The sequence below is a fragment of the Typopeltis vanoorti genome, chromosome 22 (assembly GCF_054136105.1).
Source record: "Typopeltis vanoorti isolate ZY-2024b chromosome 22, IOZ_Tvanoo_1.0, whole genome shotgun sequence".
Taxonomy (NCBI): Eukaryota; Metazoa; Arthropoda; class Arachnida; order Uropygi; family Thelyphonidae; genus Typopeltis; species Typopeltis vanoorti.
The window spans coordinates 16,934,823-16,947,152 of record NC_143570.1 but is presented as its reverse complement, the minus strand read 5'-3'; the positions used below and the strand labels follow the sequence as shown (position 1 = coordinate 16,947,152).

General features: G+C 33.0%; 1 protein-coding gene across 1 annotated transcript in view; it reads left to right on the top strand.

Moving 5' to 3' along the window:
• The window catches only part of LOC150094187 (pre-mRNA-processing factor 17), a 181,293-nt gene that overhangs the window by 15,567 nt on the left and 153,396 nt on the right, over positions 1 to 12,330 (top strand). The window lies entirely within an intron of this gene.

Genomic DNA, 12,330 nt, shown 5'->3' with positions numbered 1-12,330 from the left:
CTTATCACTGGATATAAGTGGAACTAGTAGAAGAATTAGTGAAGCACATACTGACATAATTGGTGTTACCGAGGCACAGATAACTAAAATAGGTGAGATAATTATGAGGTGTTATATTCAGCATTAGTGATTAAGCAAAGGTTAGCAATTAAATTCAGCAATAAACATTCTACAAAACATTTGCAACTTCCTCAGAAAAACAACCTATTCCATTAATTTACCACTCTCCTGGCAGAAGTTGTTCTCTCTCTCTCTACTTGTCTGTGTTGATAAACATTTCTTTTCCATCTCTTATAAAACCTCTTTGGTAACTCATGTCATATAAACTTTGTAAACCACACCTTCAGTCTCTACTTATTGGGAGTATTCACCAGACCTGTTAGCATCTTGGTCACTTTTCTTTGGATCTTCTCTACCACTTTCCAACCCAAAGAAACTCAGGCAATCAAATTTGTGCACAGCAGGTCAAGACGTGGTAGTATTAAAATCATTTTAATAATAATAAATATGATATAAAATAAATAAATACATATAATATAAAAATATGTGAGGATTATAAGTAAAGTAGTGGCAACACTGTCGGGAAACATAATTGGTAACTTAGATGTTACTCTTGACAGATAGAGATGCTGTATGTACAATACATGTGCATAAGGCAACAGCCCATTCTAACAAGTGTACTTGTTATGGAGCAATGGTTAAAGTCAACATCTCTGTACAATTCTCTAATGTATGTTCACAAGATTAAGCAATGATTCTAGATCAAAGTCCAGGTTGCATGAAGTAAAATTGTGAGTGACTGTTATTATGGCCATAGGGAAGCCTGTGGTGACAGTGCCCTGCCATATGGATCAGTTTTGTACAGGACAAGATCACCCGATGATAATTGCTTTGCAGGATGACATACCATTTCAGATGAATATGCTGAACTTGCTCGGGGACTCCTTGCAGTTGATCAGCGATGGATTGTATGCCAGTTATCCCAGAAAACTGGAATAAAACACCAAAATGTTGGGCAGATCCTAAAAGAGAGACTTGGTATGCACAAAATTTCAGCTCATTGGGTTCCACATCACTTTACTGACATGCAAAAATGGCACAGATATGCGGTTGCTGGCCTCCATCTGGAACAATGAAGTGAAGTGAATTATATTGTAGCCATTGATGAAACTTATGAACTGAAGAGACAATTCAATGAATGCTGCCATTCAGGATCACCCTGTCTGAAAAAACTTATCAGGAATCTGTCAAAGTCATGATCATAGTTGCTTATGATGCTCAAGGTGTCATTCTTTATTGTGCTGTGTCCTAAGGGCAAACTGTTAACTTACAGTACTGTCAACAATTTCTGGAGCACAATTTGCATCCGGCTTTAAGGAGAAAGCAGCCACATTTTTTTTCACAGGTTCTCCACCGAGTTTGTTGCACGACAATGCACAGTGTCATGTGTCACAATTGGTGATAAAGATGTTGGACAGGTGGCAATGGGAAGTATTGGGACACCATCTGTATTTACCAGATATGAGTCCTTGTGGTTTCGACTTGTTCCCCAAGTCGAAGAATGAAATATTAAGCGAAGAACAATATTTAGTAATTCATCATTAAGAATAGTTGAAATTTCTTCTTCGAGATCCGAAATAGACTTGATATTAGAAGCTAATTCTTTTTTGGCAGTATGAAGTTGGTTATGAATTAAGGAGAAACTCGCACGAATATAAATAGAGTGGGCTCCAGGAGACCGAATTGTTTCTTTAAACCTAGCAAATGTAGGTATCACGACATTTTTTGAGGAAGGAAATCCATGCTCGAAGTTTACCTTGTAAATCTGATAGTTTTCCTAGTCTTCCTGTTTGTTTAGTAAGGTCTTCCCCGTGAAGGATAATGATTCTTATTTTTAGAGGGACCTGTGGCATAGTATAATTATTAAAAACAATACGTAAGTCCACAGTAATAACTTTAATTAATAAATAAGGTAGATATTTCGTACTAAAAATAATAGTACATCTTCACTGTTACAAACAGATAGGAATAGAATACAAGTAACGAATATTCGGTGGATCACCTATTAAAATACAATGTTGTCGCAAACTAGGAAATGAAAGAAATGAATAAATAATTAATATTTAAGATTATTAGTTTTTTAATGATTACATAAAATAAAAGTCTCCCAGATCTTCGAGAGAGAGAGAGGCAATAATTTCGATTTAAATTCGGTCGGTGTAAAAAAAGCTTCACAACTTTCTTTAAAGAGGGTGAATGGATGAAAACATAGTCTCTTCGAATTGTTTCAAAAAATAGTTAGCCAAAGGTGGAGACAAAGGACTACTTACCGAATTACAAAAGTCTTGTCTCATTCTTTAAGTGCTCTCACTGGACATTCAAGATCCTACATAAAAAATTCAACAAATTTCCTGAAAAAAAAAGTCTTGTCTCGTTCTTTCAGTGCTCTCACTGGAAGATCCTATATAAAAAATTCAACAGATTTCCTGGAAAAAATCAAGGATTTTGAGTTGTTAGCCAGTTTTGACATTGTAACTCTGTTTACCAATATCCCATTAGCCGACACAGTCGATTTATTATATGAAGATTACCCTCCAGATATCACAAAAATTTTCGAATTTGTCATCCATTCAGGTGGAAAAACAAGTTCTACAAACAAGTTGAAGGTACTGCCATGGGTAGTCCTTTGTCTCCACCTTTGGCTAACTCTTTTTTGAAACAATTCGAAGAGACTATGTTTTCATCCATTCACCCTCAATCATCTCTTTGGTATCGTTATGTCGATGATGTTTTTGCCATTTGGTCACATACTGAAGATGAGCTTTCCTCCTTTCTACAACAGATAAATAGCCTTCATCCTCGTATCCAATTCACCATGGAAAAGGAAAATTCTGGTACTTTATCATTTTTGGACATCCTGCTTACTCGAATTTCCTCTGGTACCTTATCTACAAGCGTTTTTCGAAAGCCCACATTTACTGGCAGATACATTCATAAAATGTCTGCTCACCATACATCTCAAAAATTTGGCATTCTTAAATCTCTAATTAATAGGCACATAAAGTTTGCTCTTCTTCAGAAATCTTACAACAAGAACTTTCCATCATTAAAAAGTTAACGGTATCTAATAATTACCACCCTAATCAAATCCAACAGATAATTGAATCTTATGTTCCAATAACCAAGGTTTCTTCAACAGTTTGCAGAGTTCCAATCCCCTACATTCCAGGAATCTCAGAACCTATAGGTAGAATTTTAAAAAAGTACCAATTGATTCCCACTTATATTCCTATCAACAAAATTTCTTCCTTATTGCCTTCTACAAAAGATAAACTGTCATCTCTGTCTTTGGCTGGCGTTTACAAAATTCCTTGTGAATGCGATGTTTCTTATTTTGGACAAACTGGCTGTTCTGTGGAAAAAAGAATTAAAGAACATCAATATTATATTGATTACAACAAACCTCAGAAGTCTGGTCTAGCACAACACAGCATTACCACTACCCATAATATCCAGTGGGATAAAGCTATTCTACTTCATAGATGCAGGTTCAAATATGAACGCCTCTTTAAAGAAAGTTGTGAAGCTTTTTTACACCGACCGAATTTAAATCGAAATGATTGCCTCTCTCTCTCTCGAAGATCTGGGAGACTTTTATTTTATGTAATCATTAAAAAACTAATTATCTTAAATATTAATTATTTATTCGTTTCTTTCATTTCCTAGCTCACGACAACGTATTTTAATAGGTGATCCACCGAATATTCGTTAATTGTATTTTATTCCTATCTGTTTGTAACACTGAGATGTACTATTATTTTTAGTATGAAATATCTACTTTATTTATTAATTAAAGTTATTACTGTGGACTTACGTGTGTTGTTTTTAATAAATAAGTGATACTACTGAGACTAGACCAAAACAGGTGAGATCTTATTAAGTAATAAGTATGGGATGTTATATTTGGGCAATAATGATCAAGAAAGCAAAGAGTAGCAATTGTGTTCAACACCAAACATGAGGATAAACTTCTTTATTGGAAGACAGTTTCAAGGTAGAGTTATGTGAACAAACTTTAAAATTGGGAAATTCAACAATGAAACTTATTTGTGACTATGGTCCCACTGAGTCATTAGAGCAGGCAGCTGACACAAAATAAATGGAAAATGTTGTCCTTGTAAAGATCTAAAATTAGAACATCCTTGCAGACACTTATGTTAAAGAAGCAGTCCTGATAAAGCAAACAAGTTGCAGATACCCTAGAAGAAAACCATAAGAAAACTAAGCTATGTGTAAAAGTAGATAAATAAAAGTCACGGAAAGACTTCAGTAAGAATATAGAAATAAATGTCAGGAAGGTGGCAAAATGTTCTGGAGGTTGTTGAAAAAGATTAGAAATGGAAGAAAGAGTAATGTAAAAGGAATCAAAGATGGTAATGGTGACATGAAAACTGAAGATAAAGATATCCTAGATGTCTGGAGTAATTACTTGGAAAGAGTGTTAAAAATGAAATAAGCAGGTCACAGTAGTGGAAAATTTTGATGGTTTTTTTTCACTTCAGTACTTGAGGTAGGAAAAGCCATCAAAACTTAAAATGTGGAAAGGCAGATGGAGTAGGTGATATTCAACCAGAAATGCTTAAGTATGGAGGTATAAAAGTTTGCCATGGCTATACTGCATAATTCAGAGGACCTGGTCAGAAGGTTGAATTCCAGATTGTTGAAGTAGAGCTGTCACAGTTTTCATCTGTAAAAGAAGGAATAAATCTGAATGTCAGAACTACAGAGGAATTTGCTACTTATTGTTCTAGGTAAGAAAAGAAGTTAAGAAAAATTGTGAACAAGCTGAGTGCATGCCAGATAGAAGTTGCGAAGATCAGATATTAACTTTATGAAAATTAGTTGAGAAATCATGGGAATATAACAAGGATCTGTACTAAAGGTTTATAGATCTGGAAAAGACATTTGAAAAGGTGCCCAGAGAAAAACTTTTGAAAATACTATAATTATATGGGATAAATAGAACATTATGCAGCAATATATATTTAAGTTGTAAGTCAGTGGTTAGAATTGAAGGAAATATAGAAATATGGTTTGATGTAAAATCAGGTGTAGGACAGGTATGCACATTATCTACACTCTTAATCATCATTATGTGAGAAATCACATAATAATGACATCACATTTTGTGAGAAAATGACATTAAACTTGATATTAGAATCACAGATATCAAACTTAGTTCTTTCCTTTCCAGATGTTTTATTGCTAAATACACCCAGTGGAGGTGTCAGTGGTTCTGTAACTAAATAACATAACAGCTGTGACAAATTTGGCATGAAAATCAGCAATAAAAAGACAGACTATGAAAATAGGATGAATGTTGAAAATTCAGCTGCATTCTTGGTGGAAAACCTATAGAACAAGAAAACATTTCAGCTATTTAGGCACAGTTTTTTTAGTGAAGTTGGAAAATTATATTTGAAAACAGACAACAGAATAAGCAAATCTGGTATTGTGAGGAGCCAGTTGAATAAATTTATGTGGGAAAGGAGAGAAATTAGCCAAAACGCCAAACTAGCAGTATATGAGATGGTGTTCAAGCCAGTTTTAAGTTATGTCTTAGAGTTGGGTTAGAAAGGAAGCACTTGATCGAAGATTAGAGACCACAGATATGAGGGTTCTGAGAAAAATTAGGGAAGTGAACAGATAGTATCGATGGCAGAATCATATTAAAAATGAAGATATTAGAATGGAACTTGACATTGTTTGCATTCAAGAATGTGTGAGCAAAGTTAATATAAGGTGGTATAGCCACTTAAATAGTGAGGATAGGTTAGCACAATAGGTGTTTGATACCAAGATGTCAGGTAAGAAAATGAGAGTGCTGGCAAGTAATAGATGATTAATTTGCAGGGAAATTGTTGATAGGAGTTTAATAATAATGTAAACTTAATCTTGTAGTGCTGTCATAGTAGGTTGAACATCCCTTGGGGGTAAATATCAGGAAATTAATTATTATCATCATCATCATCAAATTCCTGCCATGTACCCTCAAGGGGTGTACAATAATGATACTTCCCTTAACTTTCAGGATTTTTTTTTTTTTTCAGTATCAAAGTGATCCTTTGAGCTATTTTGTCTACTCTTTCAGTTTATCCACTTTACACTGTGCCACATTAAACTGGCACTGATCTTTTGTTCACTTTATCAATGTATTTAAGTCATCCTGCAGAATCTTTATTAACTATTGCCTGTCTCTCAGATCTCTCCTTGTATTCTTCACTCTTTTGTATCAGTTGTAAATTGCTAAAGTGTCCAGACGATTATTGGTAGATAGTGTATTTATTGATATCATAAGTTTATATAATCTGTTTATAAGATGAATTGTATGTCTGTCAGTACCTGCATCAATATTGTCTTAATAGATAAAAACACTCTAGATGTTATATGTATTAATAATACTAGACATCAAAAATTAATAAATAATGTGAAAAAGAAATTCATATTTATTTATTTACAGGTATAACAATTCATGCATTGATAACAAAGAAGCAGCAATATGATTGCTTTCTGGTAGACTAGTGCAATGAATGCAATTGCTTCTCTGGTAGTCTAGTCTATACACTAATGAATGAATCGTTATTTTTTATATTTTTATGTTAATTAATTGAAATGTTACTAATTAATAACTGTTAATTTTATGCAGTTATGATTTAATATTGCATCTTTACGTTGGCTACGTTTCTCTCGGCTGCAAATGGCCATGTACAGTCTGTAAGTGTTTGTGTGCATAAGTTTTGATAAATTTTAATTTTTTTTATAATAGGTATGTGTATAAATTATGGTAAATGATAAAATAGACTAGTATCTACATATATTTTATGCATTCATGACATACCTAACTTTTTCTTAATTTTTTCGATATTTCTAGACTTAGCGGTTCATCTGTGAATGTTTTTTAAACTGTTGCACATCTTCAAAAATTTTTCCAGTATATTTTATTTAAAAAACCACACATTTAAGAAAATAAATAATTATTTATTTTTTTATTTTGATGGCAGCTCCTACTTAATGATACTACTGATCCATTTAACTTATACTTGATTTATCACCTGACCTAGTTATACACTTATACTGTTTCCTTCTTGTTAACATCCTTTGCTTGCAGTTTCTTATGCCATGTCACTGTTCCAAGCTGCATCCTAAATTGCCATAATAATCGGCTTTGTATTTCTCTCTCTTTCTCTCCTCTCTGTGTGTGTGTGCGCACACACGCACACATGCTTTAACTGAAAATTCCACATAGCAATCTTCCAGGATAAAACTGCATGATCACTCTACCCCATTAGAGGTAAGGTGATTGGGTACCTTGATAATGGATACATCTTTTGATACTATTACCAGATAAAATTTAATAATTTAACAAAATTTGACAATTTTGGTGAAGCAGGCCTCTCAGATAAGTTTTAAAAGAGGTATACCGTGAGTAGACATATCGATACAAAATTAATAACGGAAAAAGCTCACGTACAAAGATTATTTAATAGTGTAATTTTTGCCTGTGTGTCACAAGCATCTTCAGTACATTAAGCTCAAATTAAACAATAACTGACAATTCCAAAAGGCAGTTAGCCTTTTTAGATCTTCTAATTCTTCGCCAACCAGATGGTAACCTACATTTCTCAGTTTATAGAAAGAAGACTCATACAGGCCATTATATCCATGCGGAATCTCATCACCATCCCAGTCAAAAGGCAGGAACTATTAAAACACTGGTTCATCGTGCCCACTCCTTTTGTTCTTCAGACGATCTTTTACAGAAAGAACTACAATATATAACTTCTTCCTTTCTATCTAATGGTTATAAGAATTGCTTCATCAAAAGAACTCTTCAAACACAGAAGAAATAATGTGCATTACTATCCCTTATGTACAAGGCATCAGTGAACGTATAGCAAAAGTTTTAAAACCACTGAATATTTTTGTTGCCTTTCGACCGTTTAGAAAAATCTCTACCTTTCTCACTTCTCCTAAGGACAAGCTTCCACATCTTAATCATCCAGGTGTCTACCAGATTCTGTGCTCTTGAGGATTATCTTATTTCGGACAAACAGGAAGATCTGCCTCTATTCGGCTAGAAGAACACCAATCTTATATTGAATACTTTAAACCTGAAAAGTCTGGACTTGCAGAACATGCCATCTTCACTAGACACAAAGTTCATTGGAAAAAGACAAGAGTTATGTTCACAAAAGTCAGTTTCTCGTGGAACGCCTTTATAAAGAAACTCTACTTCATTCTCCTAACTTAAGCAGATCCGACAGCTTACGTCTGTCCCCTTTATGGGAGATAGTACTTTACAAATCAGCTAATCTTTCCTAACTTTTTATTGTATTTATTTATTTATTTTATTTTTTTTTTATTTTTAGGAAAGTTATTGACCTTTTAAGTTATCTTACACCAGCTACTTAGGTGGCGCTTTTTGGAATTGTCAGTTATTGTTTAATTTGAGCTTAATGTACTGAAGATGCTTGTGACACAGGCGAAAATTATACTATTAAATAATTTTTGTACGTGAGTTTTTTCCGTTATTAATTTTGTATCGAGGCCTCTCAGATCATGCTCTTAACACCCTATACCATAGATGGCGAACCTATGGCATGCGTGCCAGAGGTGGCGTGTCCGAGAATTTTGCTGGCATATTGATTTACAGGTAATATCCTTTTATATGCTTATAAATTATTCAACTTTTTTTAATTATTACAATACGTACATGTTAAATTTTGTTTTACACGAGAGAGCAGCTATGAAGATGTGCATATGATTGGTGCAGTATTAACAAAAGATCGTGCGACCCAAAGACAACCGACAATTGTTGAGTTGAAATGCTAATTCTCTTCAACTGAATTCCATAACATCTGAAACTGTCATAACAACATTCACTATATATTTCTTAGTTTTAACACATTCACGACGGGGTGTCGTTTATCATTCCGACGGAACCTCTCATTACTGGCAGGCTCAACTCGCACAAAGTTTCAACCCTTGGTTGAATTTTATTCCTGCTTGTTTGAGTTTGCAGGCGAACTCCCACACACATTACATGTACAGTGACCATATTTTTTTGTAGAAAATAAAGGACAAATCAGAAATTGTTTCATAATAATAAAAAAAAAGGTTGTGTTTATTTGTTTCACTAAAAATAAAAAGCTTTATAATCTTTATTGTAAAATATAAGCATATGCATAGCATTTTAAACAATCATTATTACTTAAAAAAATTAATTTTGATACTTTTCACAAGAATGGACTTTTTTTTTAATAAATCAGGTTTGTGTTTTAAAAATTCATAAAACTGTATTCAATTCATGTCAAAGTTCCATTTGGTATAAATGCATGTTTTCAATGTTTCGATGTTTAACTAGGTTTTTTCACTGGTCCACATATTGTTCACTAATGAAAATATTCGTTCATTGGGGGCTTTAGATCCAGGGAGACATAAGCAAAATTCAATGATTTTTAAAATGTTTTTAAAAGCTACATGTTTATCTGCAAAATATTTAAAAATTTTCAACCCATCAATGTCGGCAGGACTCATCATTTTGTTGCCATTCTTCGATCTTTTCACTGGTGGCATAACTTTTAATACACAAAACTTTAAATGGTTCGCCATCATTTATATTTAAGTTCCAGTGACTTGAAATGAACAAAACACTTTTCTTGATCTTCGCCCACAGAGGGATTTCTTGTAGTAGGATCCATTTAAATACTTCCATTTCCACGAAACAGCTGACCCAATTATTTAAATAATCAATGCAGGTTTAGTAAAATTTATGAATTGCATCTTTGAATATGGTGGCATCAATATTCAATTTACTATTTCAATTCACAAAATAAAGGACAAAATGGCCATTTTAGAAAAAAAATAAATCTAAAGGACAGAGCAGTGAAATAAAGGACATATGGTCACCATAATTATATGGCATGTTTCAATTCGTGGTAGAATTTTATTTGAAGTTAGCCTTTGTGATCTAATTGTGGTCGTAATGCGTAATGACATCAAGAATTTCAAATGCAATAAAACAAACACTTATTTCATGTAATTGAAAAATTGGACAATAGTTTTTAGTTAGATACTGTGTTTCGGTGCAACATATGGTTTTGCTTGAGTCTACATAGCATAGTTTCCGTGGGAGGAAACAATAATAGTGCAATTAGAGACAGCTGGAATAAAAACGGCGCTAACTAATGAATCGCACTATTTGTTGAGAAATATATTACACAAACTGCAAAAGCCCTTGTACCTTATTCAGAGATACAATAAAACTATTTGTTTTTCTTGCATCTGCAGTATAATGGCTGTTGGGGAGGGCATGTTGTTACCACGGGGAGCGAGTTACTATCGCCTCGATGTGAAAATGTTTCAACATTTTTTGTGTGGGAGGGATATGCAAAACCTTTTAATGTCTTTTTTCGTAAAGTAAAATCGGGTATGAGTTATACACCAGGGCAAGTTATATTTGAGTAAATACAGTAAGCATTTCTCTGACAAGTTGACATCCTTCTGCTGCTTCTCCTGCTCAGCTGACTTCTATGGTGAGTTACAATGCATAAATATTTTTCTCGCTACCTTTTTTTTTTTTCTTCCAAACCAAACATCATTAATATCAATTTAATAATACAATAATCAGTTTTACGCTGAATAATATTATAAATTTATATATAAATAAATATTATAAATAAATAAAATATTATAAATAATTATTTAAAAAGAAATAAATATAATATTATAAATAAATAAATTAATTTTCTATTAATTTTTCCCCTATTAAAAACTGCCTGGCATGTCAGCATCTTGATTTGTAAATTTTTGGCATGCGCCGGGATGTCAGCAACTCGATTTGTAAACTTCTGGCACATGCACATAAAAACTTGTATCGCACAAGATTTAACATTAAACCATCTTCCTCTACTTCCTTCAATTCTAATTGCTGACTTACAACTCAAATAAAGACTAAATATTGCTTGATATAATTCCCCATTGACACCATATAACTGTAGTGTATTGAATAGCTTCTCTCTTGGCACCCTGTCATATGCCTTTTCCAGATTGACAAAACTTAAATACAGATCTTTGTTATATTCCCATGTTTACTCCACTATTTGTCGTAAAGCGAAGATCTGATCCTGACAGCCTCTATTTGGTCTGAATCCAGCTTGTTCTTCACCCAGCTTTTCTTCCACAATTCTTCTCAATCGTTTCTCAAGTATACTTGCATAGATCTTGCCAGGAACATTTAGTAGGGAAATACCTTTGTAATTCTCACATTCAGTTTTATTTCCCTTTTTATATATGGGTACTATGAGAGCTCTACTCCAATCATCAGGAATTCGTCCCTCTGTCCAGGCATTCTGAACTATGCAGTGCAGCCACTGTAAGACTTTTATGCCACCATACTTCAGCTTTTCTGGTTGAATATCATCTACTCCTGCTGCCTTTCCACATTTCAAGCCTTTGATGGCTTTTTCTACTTCAAGTATGGATATGTATTCCTGATTGTAGACCTGTTGAGTGTTTTTTACCACTGTGCTATTATTGCTTGTTTCATTTAGCAATTTTTCGAAGTAATTACTCCATACTTCAAGGACATCTTTTTCTCCTGTTGTCATGTGTCACCTTTATCATCTCTAACTCCTTTTACAGCACTCTTTCCTCCATTTCTAAGCTTCTTCAACAACCTCCAGAATATCTTACCACCTTCTTGATATTTATTTTCTATGTTCTTGCCAAAATTCTCCCATGACTTTTGTTTAGCTAGTACACAATGTTTAGCTTTCTTACATTTGTCTCTGTATTCTCTAAGAGTACAAGCTGACTTATTTGCCAGGAACTTTTGATATGCTAAATCTAAATAAAATTTATTTATTTATTTTTATTTAATATGCAAAATATCAAAAGCTCCTGGCATATTAAATAAAAATAAATAAATAAATTTTATTTAGATTTATTTAACCTAAAGAAAATTTAAGATTACTGGACAATAACACATCATATTGTAGTGAACAAAAACAGGGATAATTAATGCATTTGGTGAAATGTTCATGTCATTATCAGGTTTTTATGATTGTTAAAAAAAAAATATATATATAATATATATTTATAAATATATATATATATATATATATATATTTATAAATATATATATATATATATATTTATAAACTGATATATCACTCTTATACATGAGAGAACATTAAAACCTATTACACATCTGTACCATTTGTGGATTAAGAAGAAATAAGAAACATATTGATGTGTTTATTTGAATAA